This window comes from Thalia democratica, chromosome 3, assembly GCF_965202585.1.
Source record: "Thalia democratica chromosome 3, ktThaDemo2.hap1.1, whole genome shotgun sequence".
NCBI classification, from domain to species: Eukaryota; Metazoa; Chordata; class Thaliacea; order Salpida; family Salpidae; genus Thalia; species Thalia democratica.
The window spans coordinates 12190792-12207187 of NC_139167.1; the positions used below are offsets into that span (position 1 = coordinate 12190792).

Here is a 16396-nt window from a genome sequence, read left to right on the forward strand (position 1 = left end):
TTTGAAACAAAAAGTAATTATCAGTAGAACTTGAAAATTTGAATTAAATTCATTGTTTGAAAAATTTATTCAATTATTTTCAAAGTCATAGTTACTGTTACTTTGAATAGCTGTTTATCTTGTAGAGAAAATAGATTTTATTATTAAAAAATGTAGCTTCATTTAAAAAGTTATATTTACATTTAGTTAACTTTCTACACGACGTAAAAGTTTATAATAATATTTTTGGTTTTATGATTGATAACCTTGTTTTTAAAATAAGTTAGTAAAGTGTAAAATATCTTGGTGAACAATTATTAAAGTATGATAATTTTATGAGTTTTACAGAATTTTAATAAAATAATTCATTTGAATAATTAAAAAGAGAAAAATTGTTTTCCAAATTTACAATGTGTTTACTATTTTAAAAATACTTAAGTTTGATTACATCGGTTTAATGTGTAAAATAAGCAAATTTTTAGTTTTATATTCACACAAGTTATCAGCTACTGTAAGCATTTTAGTAAAGTTATCGAAAGCAAACTTGAAATGTTTGTATTTTAGAAAATAACTTTATCTTTTTTTTTGAACTATGATAACACTTGACTATAGTAAATTTTTTGTCCTCAATAGAAACACTCAATTCACTAACACAAAACTGAATTAATCAAATTTTAAAAACGGATATACTATGACGTAATAAAGCTACTTTCTTCTAATAGAAGAAACTATGGTTTCTATAGAAACTTTATTTTATAATACGGTCTATTCAAAGATGACACATTTAGTTGCTTTTAAAAAATTAATAAAATTCAGCGTTAGAAGAAACTAGCGAACTCTATAGAAATTATAGTATATAAAACGTTGTACAAATGATTCATTTGCTACTTTAAAATAAGCAAGTGGTTGAAAGAAATATTGTTGTGTTTTAAATTCGAACATGAGATTTTATTTATGGACTGTTTTTATATTGTTAGTTTCCATTGCTAATTATGCAGAAGGAGAAAGTAAGTTTTTGTGATAAACACAATTATAACCAAACTTGTTTGCTGTTTTTTGTAAAGCTTTAAGTACAAGCTAAACTATAACTAAGTTAATAACGATTATACCTAATTAATGTATTTAATATTTTTCTAATAAGAACACTTTACTATTAATACAAACGTTTTATTTAAGACATTTCCATATAGTTTTGACCTGCGATTATTCAGTAAATTATATTTTGATACTTTTTTAAAAATTTTAAGGCATAAAGAAGGTGAACGTATGTGGAAGAAACAGAGACGGTCAATTTGTTTTCAATTGTGAACAATTTGAAAACAAAAAATACAAAGGTATATTGTTTTTAGAGAAACTTAAATCAAATTTTTGTTAAAATATATCTTAACAACGTGTTTTGTGTAGGTATTTTATTTTAGGTTTATAAATCAAAGTTGATACTTTCCTTATGTATTAATAAAGTTAAACATAATTAAAACATTGTTGAAGTTGTAAGAAATAAAACTAAACCTTTAAAATTTTAAATGTACTGCTAAAATTATTTGTTGGTATAAAATAAATTCCAAAGCATAAACTTGTTAACTTTACAAATACAATTTGATATTGTCTAATGTTACAAAACTACCATAAAATCAAAACTTAAATATTTTAATAGAATTAATAAAAATATTTTTAAACTTTTTTCTTCAAGATTTTTTAATATTTACTTGATAAACTATTTTTATAGTCATTATTTAATATTTTTAAAGTAAAGATGTGTGTATTTAACAACAAAGTTTTAAAAGCAAACTTAAATTCGTTATTTAAAGAAGTAGTCAACTAAAATTTTACTAATTATTTAAAACAAATCTATTTTGTGATTCATTAAATAACAACTGAATTTCGAAAAATAACAAATATACATTTTTTAAACAGGTGAATGCTACTTAAGACAGCAGTTTAGTTGTGGATCCAACAATCAAATTCTGAACAGAGTAATGAATAATAAGGATAAAAAGAATAAGAAACAGAAAGGTAAAAACAGAAGTAAAAAGATATAAAACAAGGAAATAAAAACATACACAATTAATATTGTACACAAAACTTTTTCTTTTTGCTTTGTTGTATAAAATGTTTTAGGTATTTTTTAAAAGTATAAGTAAAATAATAACTTTTTGCTAATAAACTTAAAGGTAAATTTGTATAAAATGTTGTATTTTATGTTAGCTTTGTTATACATTGTAAACATTTACTTTAAAAATTTTCCGTACTCTCTTTAGTTATAAAGTTTTTGACATTGTTTAAAAAAAAAACGTTTATAAAAAAGCTGTTTACGTATTAAAAAGTTTCTATTGCATTGTACTCAGAATAAACTTTATAAATGGACTAACCTAAAATTATTCTGTCATTATTACTTTATTTATTAATTCATGTGAAAACTTAAGTAATTTAATTAAAAAGTTGAAACTGACTAAAAATAATTTAGAAGTAAATTTGACGATATTCATGGGATAAAATAAACCTTATAGTATAAAAATTCATATAAGAATAAGTAATTTCAAACAGTTTAGTAAATAAAAAAATACTTTTAAATATGCAGATATATTATTAGTTAGTAAAAACTACTAAAAAACATATGTTTTTATCTTTATTCTACAAAAGCATAAAAATACATTAGTTTTTATCAAAAAATGATAAACTTTTTTTTATAAAACTTCCCTTGTTTTTACCTACCTATGATATTAGAATATCAAATTCATGGTGTATACAGCAAAAATATTTAAAACAGACAATAAATACCTTTAAATAGAATAAATGAGCTAAGTTTAATGAAAAAAAATTGTCTAGAAAAACTTCTTAAAGTACTATTTATAAAGTGATCTAACCAAATTTGTTATTATTACAATTTTATACTTACTATTTTTAGAGTATCAAAGGTTTTTACTAGATTAAACTTTCTGTTTTTATCGGAACTTTTTTGTTTGGATAGTAACTTTAGTACAAAGAATAATAATAAGCAAATATACAACTAAACTAGATTTTATGATTTTATTGTAACATTTGTCTAAACTTAACCAGGTTAAATAATTTAACTTAAGCTAAAGCTTTTAAAAATTATAAGCGTAATGTATTTATCACAACAAAACAAATAAATAATTAAAGTGGTTGATCAGCTAAATTTAGAAACTTATTTTGGTATAAAAAGTTTGCAGCGATCTTATAAGTAGAAGATATCAGTTATAACTTTTATAGTGAAAGTTTAAAGTAATAACTAGCTAATTAATTACAAAACACACTTGTTATTTTTACTACGTAATTTTAAACGTAACTAATGAACTTTTAAATTACACTTAAAAATGTTAATTAATCTCAATTTTGAAACAATTCGCGTCATTAAAACTATTTTTAAAGTCGTAATTACCATTACTATGAATCGATTATCACTTGAAAAGGAGAAAATCTATTTATAGGTAAAACTCAGTTGGTTGTGTTTAAATATAAACAAACAGCAGAAATTTGGTATGATTAATGAGAAAAATTTGACAAACTATTTGTAGGTTTAGCTGTATAACATATTTATACAAAGTACTATTTCAGTTTCAAACTTACTATAGTATTGAAAGTGATAAATTTGTTCTAAATACCTAATGATTTGTTATCAAAATACTTAGTTGACTAAAAATAAATTATAAAAGTTTTGATTATAAACTTAACAAGATTGGCCCAACTATGTGTATAGATGTTATACTTTTTAATAAATTAAGAACTAGTTTTTAAAGGTATTTATTAACTGTTTAAACAAGTTTGAAAAAAAGTTATAAAACCAGCTGTACTTTATAAAATAATCACTTTATTTAAATTGTTTTGTAATTTGCTATGACAATATTTTTTGTATGTGTTTTTTAAATTTTAGATTCTCTAAGATATCACTAACTAGGTTTTAATCCCAGAAAATTTAATCGTGAGTAAATGATATATATATCTCTTAAGATAATCCCTTACCAAATATCATTATTTCAAGTGTTTGAAGTCTATGCGATTTCTTAAACTCAAATAAAGTACTACAGTTATATTAAAGTTAAATATCAGCTATTTTTACATAAAAAATATCTTACTTGACCTTTTGTGTCGATTATTTTATTGTTTTTTTATATACTAATAAGTTTTTTCGGTTATTCTTTAGTAAGTATAACATTTAAAATTTCAAAATGAACTGTAAACAATAGTTTAAAACTGTTTAGTAAAGTAAGGTCAGATATATAATGGTTGTATTAGTTTTTAAATAACATTTTAACAGAAAATGGTTTCATTTAACTTAGACTGTAAGATTATATTTAAATATAAACTAATTTAGCTTTTATTAAAGTAAGAAATACAAATGAATAACATAATATAAACTAAGTTTAGTATTCTACAAGTTTTATTTATGTTAGTTTCAAATTACACCAAAATAAGCATCTTATAAAAGGTAAAACTATATTAAAACATAAGTATATTCAAAGCACAAATAACAGCACAATAAATAAAAAAAAAAGTATTTGAAATAGATTTATTGCTGAAAAAAGCAAGAATTTTTTTTATTGCTACAGTATAATCTCATTGTACTTCAAATAAATGTATAAATTGTAATAAAAACAACTTAAATAATTAACTTAGATTAAAAAAATATTATGCTATCAAAGTAAGTTAAAGAATAAATTATTCTAAGATTTACTTTATTTAATTTACAAAATGTATAAAGTTTTATAAAATCTATTTTGAAAAAACAAAAAAATAAAATGAAAAAAATACAAGCTTTTGAAAAATAATAGTAAAAGTTTATGAAAGTTGTACAAACCGTTAAAAAAAAATATAAGTTTTTATTAAATAGGATAAAATGCATTTCTTAGCATCTCTTTGAATTTCTTGAAGCTTTCTTCAAATAAAATCCATTTTTGTCTACACACCAACATTTTGGTTTCATACACTGTAAATAAAAAAAAATAATCAAAAATATAAAATAAAATGCTTTCACTTTATAGCCTGTTTATCTTTTGTACATACACATTACATTTCTAGTTTTGTGTTTTTAAAGTTTTAAAGGTTTAAAGTTTATTTTAACTACAATGATGTTAGATATATTACTTTTCTGGTTTAGAAACAACTAATTCTATTATGACGTAGTACGTACTCTTTAAACATAAAATAATAATTAATTTTAGTTGCCTTAACTAGCTTTTTGCATAGAAATTAGAACTAAAAAATTATAAATAATAAATTAAATGTAACAAAAAGCATTAAAACGCGAAGAAAATTACTAAAATGTTTTTCTAACTTAATAAAATGAACTTACCACTTTTTTAGTTGTCGAGTAAAATCCATCTTTCGTACAGTGAGGCTTCCAAGATTTGATATTTTCCTTTTTCTTCAAATACCTTCTGTGAGATTTACAAGGTTTCTGAAACAAAAAACAGTTAAAAATATATTTTTTGTAGAAAGCTTAAGAGATTCTGTTAAAATTTTAATGGTTATAAAAAAGCTTTCACAATTTTAGTAAAGTTGCTATTTAAAAGTTCTACAAATTTACTACTTACTTTAGATTTTGCAAACTTTCTAGGCAGCTTGTTTAACTTATTAGTTTTATCCTGATGTTTCAAACACTTTTTTCCGTTTTTTTTGTTACATTTTTTCTTGTTTTTATGCTTTTTGTTTTTCTTTTGAACTTTCGAAGTACGTATTTCTTCTAAAGTATTTAAATATATGTATTACTTAAATTTGTTACTCAAATAAAATTAATTGTTTAAAATCAGTAAAAAATTTCTTGTACTATAATTAACAATTTTTGTAGGTTCTGAATAAACTCAATCTTTAATATTTTTTATATAACATTAGACTATTATATATAAAGCTAAACTTAATCAATATGTATTTATTTACTTGACTATCAACTCACATAGTTTATTATGGCTATAAATTAACCCACAAACCTTGCTTTTGATCAGCTATACTCTGAACCAATTCCATATCTTCCAAGGTGAACTCAGTGCACACATTGACGTCATAGTTATCCATGCTTTCAGGCAAACACAAGGTCCCGTTCTCACACGGATCCAAAAACGGATCACAAGATCCACCCACTCTAACCACGCAGACCTGACATGGTTTCAGCGTTTCGTCCAACGTCGTTTTCACCTCACAACCGGGTCTGGTCAAGTTGGGGCAAGTGGAAGTTTCGTTTTCGTACAGTGATAAGGCCAGGTCGGTGTAGTTATGTGAGAACACGACACCGATGTTGTTTTTCGATGTTTCGTTTGGTGAGTTTGTTCCAGCATCTTCTAAGGATATGGTCAGATGAGTTGATATGGCGGTCGAACAAAGAGCTAAAGTGAGTAACGTGAACAGTGTTTTCAACATCTTTCTAATATGTAACTAAATTAGCTAAATGTAAAACTCGATTTTAAGTAATTCTAATTTTCATTTTCTTTAATAACTAAAATTTACAGCAAAAAACATTTAAAAGATATTGTATTTGGTCAAATTTCACGTAACCTTTATTAAAATGTTTTTGAAGGCATATTTTATATTAATAATATTTAGGCTTAAAAACTCTTTAAATTTATTTATAGGAAACTCTATCAGTTACTATTCCTCATAACTTTAAACTGAACAAAAAATATTGTTTAGTGATTAATTTATACAAGTTTAAAGTGAGAGTGATAATTTTTTTTCACAAAACTCTTTTTTTTGATGTCCTCCAACTCCAAAAGTTTTACTCAATTGTTCTAATTTTTTCCTAATTATAATCAATTACATTTTTCTAATTATTAGTGGTAATTAGAAAATTTGTTTTATATCACTATTTTTTAAAGTTTTACATAAAGAAAGTGGGAATCAAGAAAATATACGTATAAATTACTATTAAGTGCATAATAAAAAACAATTTCTGCTGTAATTAAAAATTCAGATAGGTAATAAAAGACATTGTTTGTGGCTTTAAATTGTTTTGTTTTGACGAATTATATTCAAAACTACAGTTTTCAAATAACTACTCAAATTTTGTTTTTTAATGTTTAATTTTCTAATAGTTTTTTTTAGTAATTTTTTCTTTAAACAAAAAAAATTAAATTTAGATATATGAAATATAACACAAAGACTAAATTTTGAACTAGAGTTTTATAAACCTAATTGAATGATTAACAGATTCAAAAATATAATTTTATGTAATTTCTAAGTAAAAACATAATAATACAACATTCAAGAACATAAAAGCTTACAATTATTAATAAATAAAAGATGGCGAACGACAAACAAGAAATTCAATTAAACAAAAAAAAAAAAAGTTTTTTGTTTTCTTACAACGGTCATATAATTAATTAAACTTAAGTGTTTTATATAAGTAAAATCAAAGAGTTTTTATTTTATTTTATGGTATATTTATCTTTATACCTATGTAAAACTTATGTTATAAATTTTTAGTTTCTGTACTTTTCTACTCTTATTTTATATTCTATAAGTATTTTAATTTAAATTTTATAAGGTCCAAAAAATAAAACATTTTACCTCTTTTATTGTGCCTTTTACAATAATTTAAATTCGCATTAAGTTGTAAATATGTAGTTAGTGACTTACTTACATAAACAAAATTGATAAAATTAAATAAACTTCTATGCAATGATTAATGCTTTTTGGTGATATTGCTATAAAACTTTAAATATTAGCTTATCAAAATATTGCAAATAAGTCGCAAAACTATTTATAGAAAAACAAGCAAAACATAATTCCTTAAAAAAGTAAACTCGTTTAAGCAAAGATAAAAACAAAAATCAGTAGTGTTTTAACTGTAAGTTTTGAATTTATTAAAATGTAATTTACAATTAATATACTTTACCACGGCGCCATATCGAAATTAAAATCAGTCCACTTTACGTAAAATTGCGTACTATGTCATTTCAGTACTGTATATAAAATGCTTACGTACAACTACGTAAACTTTGAATTAACGAATTTTTCTATTTTATAAACAAAATACTTTTTAGTTAAATTAGCTTTAAGTGTTTTAATTATATACAAACAAAATTTTGTTTTGTTTTGAGTTTAAATTAAATATTTTTTGAAAGGAGCAACTACTTTTTTTGTGCTAAAAATTTTGTTATTACTAAAAAGGAATTTTGGTTCCGTACAAGAAATAAGGTTTAAATCAATAAAAAAACTCAAATATGTAAATCAGTTAAACAAGTTTTTTTTAATTCATAAGTCTTTTTTACCTCGCGGAAATTTTCAATTGTTGCGTCATTATGTTGCTATAAAGCAATATCGATTTTAACTATTTTATTGAGAGTGTTTTGTTGAATACTGTTTAGTTATTAAGTTAAAACTTTTTTTTAACTTACGCTTTAATAATTTATAGAAAAGCAGTCACTTGATATTTTTCACTTATTTTAATTTAGATATAATGTCTATTTTTTTTGTTAAAAGTTAGAATATTAAAACAAACAGTTGACTAAAACTATATGCAGCAATGTTTAGAGAATAATTTTTGACAAATAGAAAAACTTAAGAACTTTTAGATATTTATTAATCATAAAACTAAAATATTAAATACACTTTAATGCTTATAATATACATGACTAACTGTTATTCTTTTACAGTTCTACTATATTCTTTCTAATATATGAAAGATATGAAAGATAATATAGATATGAATAATAAGAATATAATATAATAATAATATAATAAGAAGTCAATATTAAAATTTCAATTAACCTTTCTACAAGAAAGAAAATTATGATTAAAAACATGAACTTATAAATTAAATTTATAATTATTACTTATAAATAAAATATTCATACTTAAACGTTTCAAAATTTTCTACTAATTCACCATTCCATAAACTTTATATATAAAGAGTTTAAAAAACTTTAACAAGTCTACAAATTATTTAATAAATCGTGACTTTTTTCCAGCCTTTTTTTTTTTGATTAACTTTTATTTATGTTGTCATTAGGTTGTTGCTCAAAAAAAAAGTACTTAAACTGTTGAAAATACATTTGTTTTTTTATTACGATTTCACTTATTCATTTTTGCATTTTAGTATTTTATTTTTTAATGGAAATAAAATACAAAAAAAGTAAAGTTTTAAAACGACTTTTATTACTTTTCAAACACTTAACACATTAAACACAAACTTCTTCTAATTTTCAAATAGAACAGAAAACTCGTTTCAGGTTGAGTTCAATGATGCATTGTGACTGACATTGTAACGTAACAAACAAACAGCTCCTAAACTGAAAAAAATTGACATGTAAAACGTACAGTGCTTACTTAACAATAAGAAAAGTCGAAATATCTGTACTATTATTTGACAGCGGTTAAAAATCCGTTAAAATTCTTTTTAATTCATATTTAACTAAATATTTGGTATTGCGTCGTATGTTTCGAATTTAAAAAAAAAAAAGGAATTGCTCAAAAGGTTTGATATTTTTCATACACATCATTAAAAATTCACACACAGTACGATTTGAAAAAAAAAATTCTTTTAACGACTACGTTACACAATAGTAGTTTATTAAAATAAAATAACTATAAAACTATTATATATTATTACAATAACAAAACTTCAGTTTAAAACTATTAATTTTTTGTTAATTATTTACTACAATAACTTAAATGCGTTACAATGGTAAGGAGTGTTGTATAAGCTTTCATTAAAATATCAAGTTGTGTTTGTAACTTTCACACTAAACTCTATTTTTCATACTACTTAAATACAAACAGCTAAATAATTCGATTGTCTATAGTAAACTGAAAAAGTAGTAACTTTATAACTTCATTTAAACACAAAAGTGACGTAACAGTTGTAAAAGTTCACGTATTAAAAAAAATATACGACGCAAAAGAAATGTTAGCTTTTTGTGTTTAAGGAATTTTATGCCATATTATTTCTAAAAAGAATAAAATTACTGTTTATACTTGTAATCTACTTATATATAACAATATTTAATACAAATGAAATAAATATAAATTACTTGGTTAATTAAATTATCTACATTAATAATAAATCTATTTTTCAACTTGGTAGACTGTTTGGTTTTATCTTAGAAATAAAGTTATGTATAGTATGTATACAAAAGTGTTTGTAAACTATTTGGCTGAAAAGTCAGTAACTTTTTATGTTTTTTATATTGTATTGCTTTAGTAACATCTGAATTATTTTCAATTTATAATATACCTGTGTGTTTTATAAATAGCCTTTTATTATTCTATAACAAAAAAGAAGTAAGTTTTTTATATTTGTTTAAAATATAATTTCTCCACAACAATAAAAATAGCGTTGTTAAAAGTTCAAACGCGCAAAATTTATAAGCAATGCGTTTCAGACAAAACTATCAAAACGAAAACAGTTTTTGAATAATTGTCATTAATTACTAATTAATAACTATATTTTTATTCATTTACAAAATTTTTTTTTTAACATAAAAAATTTTTAAAAATTACTTTATTTTGAAATTTTTTACAACTTTAGCATTTCGGATTTTTTGTAAGTTAGGTTTTAAATTAAAAATAAGACTTAAAGGTTGTATAAAATTTAAATTCATATGTTTTCAATAGCTTTCAGTATTGTTTAAACAACTGCTAAACTAGTTTTATGCAATTTTAGAATACATATATGGGAATTTACTAAAAATTTCTGCTACAAATCGTTTTATTTGTGCAGTTTGCTATATGCTATTAAATGCAATTCTTAAATTTTGCATTATAATTTTTCTAAAGTTCAAATTTTTTGAATTGTTACGTCACAGTGGTGATCAAACGCACAAATCAATTTGCTTCAAATTGCACGTTTAATTAATTTTATTTGTTCAACTATATTTTACTCAAAGTATTACTTTGTTTGTTTATTTTAATAACTGGTAATATTTGATGAATTAGCTAGAAGAAACATTACAAAGTCGAGAAATGTTGAGGAAAAATTGAAGTTAAACCTATTAGCTTACTAGAACAATTATCTTTTTCATTATTAAAAAAGATCATCATTTATTACCAAATGTTTATAATTAAATCACTATTTTGTAAATACATATAATACACTGAAATAGCAATATTAAGTTTGTTTCAATGTTTATATAATAGTTCAAACGACACTACTTATATTAATTTTATATTAATCGGTTTAAGCTAGCTAAATGAATCTCTATAAATGATGAAAATAATATAGTTTTACTCTATAAAACTACATTCAAATAGTTTTTAGATTTTATAGTTCATTCTTAGTAAAATTGAATGAATGAGTATGATAAATTAAAGAATAAACTATTACCTAAAGTTTCTTCTTCAAAACCATCTTACGTAACCTAATTGGTTTGTCATAAGTGATTAGTTTTCAAGCGGGTATAAAGATCGCGTACTTAGTAATCGTTTTATAGCATACTAGGTAACTTAGATAACACCTAAATTCTTAGAATTTATTCTTAATCAACACTTTAATAACACAAAAGTAATAAAATTTTTAAATGAATAAAACAGTTTTAAAAATTTACTTTCAGTTAAATAGAATGATTCAAAAAGATCAAAATATGAAAATGTAATTTTTTTTAAAGTTGTAAATTAACGCATCAAAAATTAATAACATTTTAGTTAAATAGTTTTGGTTTTACTTATATTTTATTTTGGTTTTACAAAGCAAAACGCTCATAAGTCTTGTTTCATACCACATTGTTGTACTATAAAGAGGTTATTTAAAATTCAACTTAAATTAATGTAAAGTTTTAAATCATATAAATGTATAAAACAGGTAATATTTTTTTTTAACATTTCTATTTTTCTACAACACTGTTACAATAAAAATTAAACAAATTTTTAACAAATTGCTCGTTTAAATTTTTTAAGTATTAAAACAAGGTACACTTTTACCTTACTTTATCCTTTTTATACAATAATATGCCACTAACTTTTACCAGATAAATCAAAGAAAAATTCGGAAAAAAAAATTGGCTTAAGTCATTTGAAACGGTTTTTATAATTAGATAAAGTAAGATTTCAAAATAACGAACAGCAGTAATTACATGAAAAGTTGCATAAGTAAAATTTTGTATCTAAAAATTTGACTGACGTAACAACCAAAAAAGTGTTTTATTTTCAAAATAGATCACACATAAAGTTTTAAGATATTTTAAGTAAAAGTTCAAAAGAAGTTGGATAACATGTAGATACATAACAAATTGCTGACCTTTAGCAAAACTGCGTTAAACCATATTATTTTATTCAAACACTTATGATGCATGCATTTTTTCATCTAAAGTTGTATTTAAACTGTAATACATTTACTCATTAAAAACTTGACATGTCGGATAAACGAATAACTGTAAAGACTAAAATAAATTTCTGAGTGTACAATTCTATGTAAGTGTTTGAAAATTTTAACAGTGACTATTTTAAATAACTATCATTTGTTTCTTATTTACTGTTTTAATTTATATTCATTTTGAATTAAAGACTTTTTCGTTAAAAGCAAAGTTATATTTCTTACATAACAAACTTAAGTGTACTTTGTTAGTTTTAAAATTTGTTTCGTAGATAACAGAACTTTTATTCCGTAAAAAATAAAGAAGATTTTAAAAGTGTTTTAGCAACAGATAAACATTTTCTCACCTTTCATACTTTTCATTCACCATTCACATAAACACACACATTAGCTTATATATATTAAGTGAATGTGTGTTTATGCAAAAGGTATAATACAATGTTATTATATCCTATATAATATAACTATATCCTAAGTAAAATATAGTTTTATTTATTTAACATTTATACATTCACTTCACACAAGACTTTTTTATTCTCCAACATATCATATATTCACTTTTTATATTTGCAGAAAAAACAATTATTTAGTTAAACATGAAAAGTATTTAACTAAAACAGTTTTAACGCTTGAAACAGAAATACATTAAGAAGTCGCATAATATTTAACAGAGTTTTATAAACTTCTTAATTTTCAATAAACTTCATTATTGTGTTGTATTTACTTCTATTGTTTTTAAACAATATTAGTAAAGTTACGTATATGTAGTTTTATTCAACAATGCTTTATTATACCCGAATCGGTATTATGTAAAAGATTAGAATTGCATTTACAAAGAATGTAGTTTGAAAATTGTAAAGCTGTGTTTCGATTAATACTTAAATTAAAAATTGTTCTATCAAGTAAACAGATTTATTTGTATAACATATGTGTGTAAAAATATTTATTCATTTAACGGAAATTCTATTCCGTGCAACAATTTTATGTAAACAAAGTGTTTATTTTAATTTCAACCAATATACAGCATATTTATTATTCGACATCTTAAAAGTGAATAAAACTTTTGTTACGTCATAATTACCTTCAAACGCACATATCAAACGCAATGATCGAACTAGAATATTGATGATGTTGTAACTAGCAAAGTTACTTAAGATTGAAAATAATGTGAATAGATAAAAATAAAAAAGTTTTATGAGTTACTTAAATCATGTTTATTAGTTTAATTATTTTTACTCTACTTTATAAAATTCTTAATCTTTGATCTATTCTATGTCTTTCAGTACTATTAAACAATAATAAACTACTGTCAAAGTATTGTATATCTGTCAACTTTAAAGTTGCATTTGTGAGATTATCAATAAACAGCTGTAAAGCGATAAACTAGTTTTTAAATTTAAAACAAAAAATACATTAATCTTTAATCTAAGTTTGCCTTTAGAATGTGTCACAAATAACATTTTAGAGTAAAAAAGTATAAGTTATAAGAAGTTGAGCGTTTTTTTTTTAAATTAATTTTTTATGATTGGTTCGTTATATTAGATCGTTTTAAGTAGTTTTGTATGTTTTTTTATTTGGTATAAATATTTGTTACTTATTCGTTTTGCCTAGTTTGTGTGACATGCTGTAAAGAAGTATTTAGTAGTATTTAACATATAATTAAGTTAATGTTTTTTTTAAAAAGTTACCATTCACGTTTCTTTTATTTTATTAAGTTAAGTAAATCACATTCTGTGGTGATTACAATTTGTTTGCCAACATAATAATTTAGCCAAATACCTATATGTATTGTTGTGTCTATTTGTATTTAATATTGTTCATTTAATTTTTTTTCTGAATAAAGTATATTCTAATAATGTTTTAAAAAAACAACTAAAATTTGTTATACTTTGTTAGATATAAAAACTAAATAGGTTTCAAATATTTAACATTTATAAAATCAGTAACATATAAACTAAATGACGTTGATAATAATTACATATAATTAATCTAAATGTTCCCTTTAAAATTATCAAAATAGGTTGTAATATATAATATCATTTCATGATTTAATATGGAACTGTTAAAGACTGTTATTTTATGACAATTAGTTAGTAGTCAATCTTATCTAATGATTTTTGTTGTTTCAAATCACCTTGAAAGTACTAAAACTATAATTTAATTTTTGTTCAATTAAACTTATCTATCTAAAAACTACTATAGTTTTTATTTCATTAAATTTAGCTTAAAACTTAAACTTTTAAACGTTATGCTATCGTTATAAACCCATAAATCGTAACGACAAAGAATTTTTTTGTAAACATAAAGTTTTCATTAAAAAATTTCGTCTTATATTTTGTTTAAATTTTTATAGTATGCTATCGGAAAATAAAGTTCTGTTAAAAATATCAGAACTTTAATTTCTGGTAGCATACTTTAAAAGTGTGATAAAATTACTGATTGTTTTTAACTTTAATTGTGCACTGAATCAATAAATGACGTAACTATAAAAAATGAACACAACTTAAGTTAGAAAGTATATACTATTTGAAAGCTACAGTAAGTTTCTTTTTGATTATTCAAACTTTTTAAAACAGGTAAAATACTAATGTGTTTTTTATGTTTTATATAAAGATAAATTTTATACTAACTTTAGCAACTAAAATATTATACAAAATTAATTTAAATCAATAAAAAAATTATATACTTTATGAAATAACTAGTTTAGCTGTTTTTTTTTTTTTTTGCAAATACTTAATTATATTTTAAACACGATTTGTATGACTAATAAAAAAAGTGACATATTTTGCTAAACTGTTAGTACTATCAATACTTGCTTTTAATATAAAAGAAGTATTTTTAAAAAATTAGTAAAGTTGAGTAATACTTAGGTTAGTTAGTGAACTAAAATCATATTTAAAACAAAATAGTATAAACATCTGAATTTTCAACGATATTTTTTGTATTAATTATACTTATGAAAAGCTTAAACTAAAATTACAATTCATTGTTTTAGTTTAGTTTCCTAGTTAGCTTCAATGATGCTTTTACATTTAAACTTACTATTTCTCAGTAATCTATGTATTTATAGTTTTTAGTTTAAACCTTCTTCATAGCAAAACTAGATGGTTACAAAACTCATTAAGTTGTTATTAAAAAACCTTTATGAAAATATTTTTTCTAACTTTAATGAATAAAATGTAGAACATAAAATATTTTTTTAAGTTAAACATTTTTTCTATTACTAAAAAAATTTTTAAAGTTTTTTAAAGTGATTAATCAGGATTTTAATAATTACGCTAATGTAAAAAAAATTCATTATCAGTATTGTTTTTCATAATGAGCTGTTTTTATTATATTTTTCAGTTTTAACATGAAACCAGTTGTACATTGTTGAAATTAATATATTTTTAACTTAAAAGTGGTGTTATTATGATGCAAATTTACAGTTTTTTCTTTTTTATAATAGCTATAGTTGAACTTATAATGACTTCTGTCGAATTTTGCTTAAAGTTAAAAGTTCTTCAGACTATAAAAACTTTTCAAAATGAATCTACTTTTAATATGTTTACGTATGAAATTAGGTAAAAAGTTTAACTAAAAAGCTCTATTTACGTTATTATTACATAAACATTTTACTAAAATTACTTATGTAAATATTTTAAGTAAGTATCTTAATAAGACTAGACTTTCTGTCGTCAAAATTAACAAAATATTTGATTTTATTTTTTAATGACATTTAGTTACTGTAATAGTTTCGCGTTAAAAATTAATTTTAGTTAAATATAAAATAATAAGCTAAAACAGTGTTAAAGCTAGAAAAATAAATACATTTATAGGTCACATAATTAATATTAGAAGCTTATAAACTACTTTATTTTCAAATAACTTCACTATTGTGCTGTTTTCACTTTCATTGTTTTTATCAACAGTAGTAAAGTTACGTATATGTAGTTTTATTAAACAATGCTTCATTATACCCGACATCGGTACTATGTAAAAGATAATTGAATTTACAAAAATTTTGTTTAAAAGTTGTAAAACTCTGTTTTGATTAATGCTTAAAATATAAATTGTTCTAACAAGTAAACAGACCTATTTATATAACATATGTATGTAAAATATTTTTGTTTTACGGAATTCTTATTCCGTGCAAAAATTTTGTATTTGTTAAGGTTT

General features: G+C 22.1%; 1 long non-coding RNA gene across 1 annotated transcript; it reads left to right on the top strand.

Moving 5' to 3' along the window:
- The first annotated feature begins 870 nt into the window (after window positions 1-870).
- Window positions 871-2346, top strand: LOC145831918 (uncharacterized). The gene is made up of 3 exons (XR_014369695.1): window positions 871-986; window positions 1227-1313; window positions 1894-2346. It is a non-coding gene; the product is annotated as an uncharacterized LOC145831918 (long non-coding RNA).
- Window positions 2347-16396: the final 14050 nt, after the last annotated feature.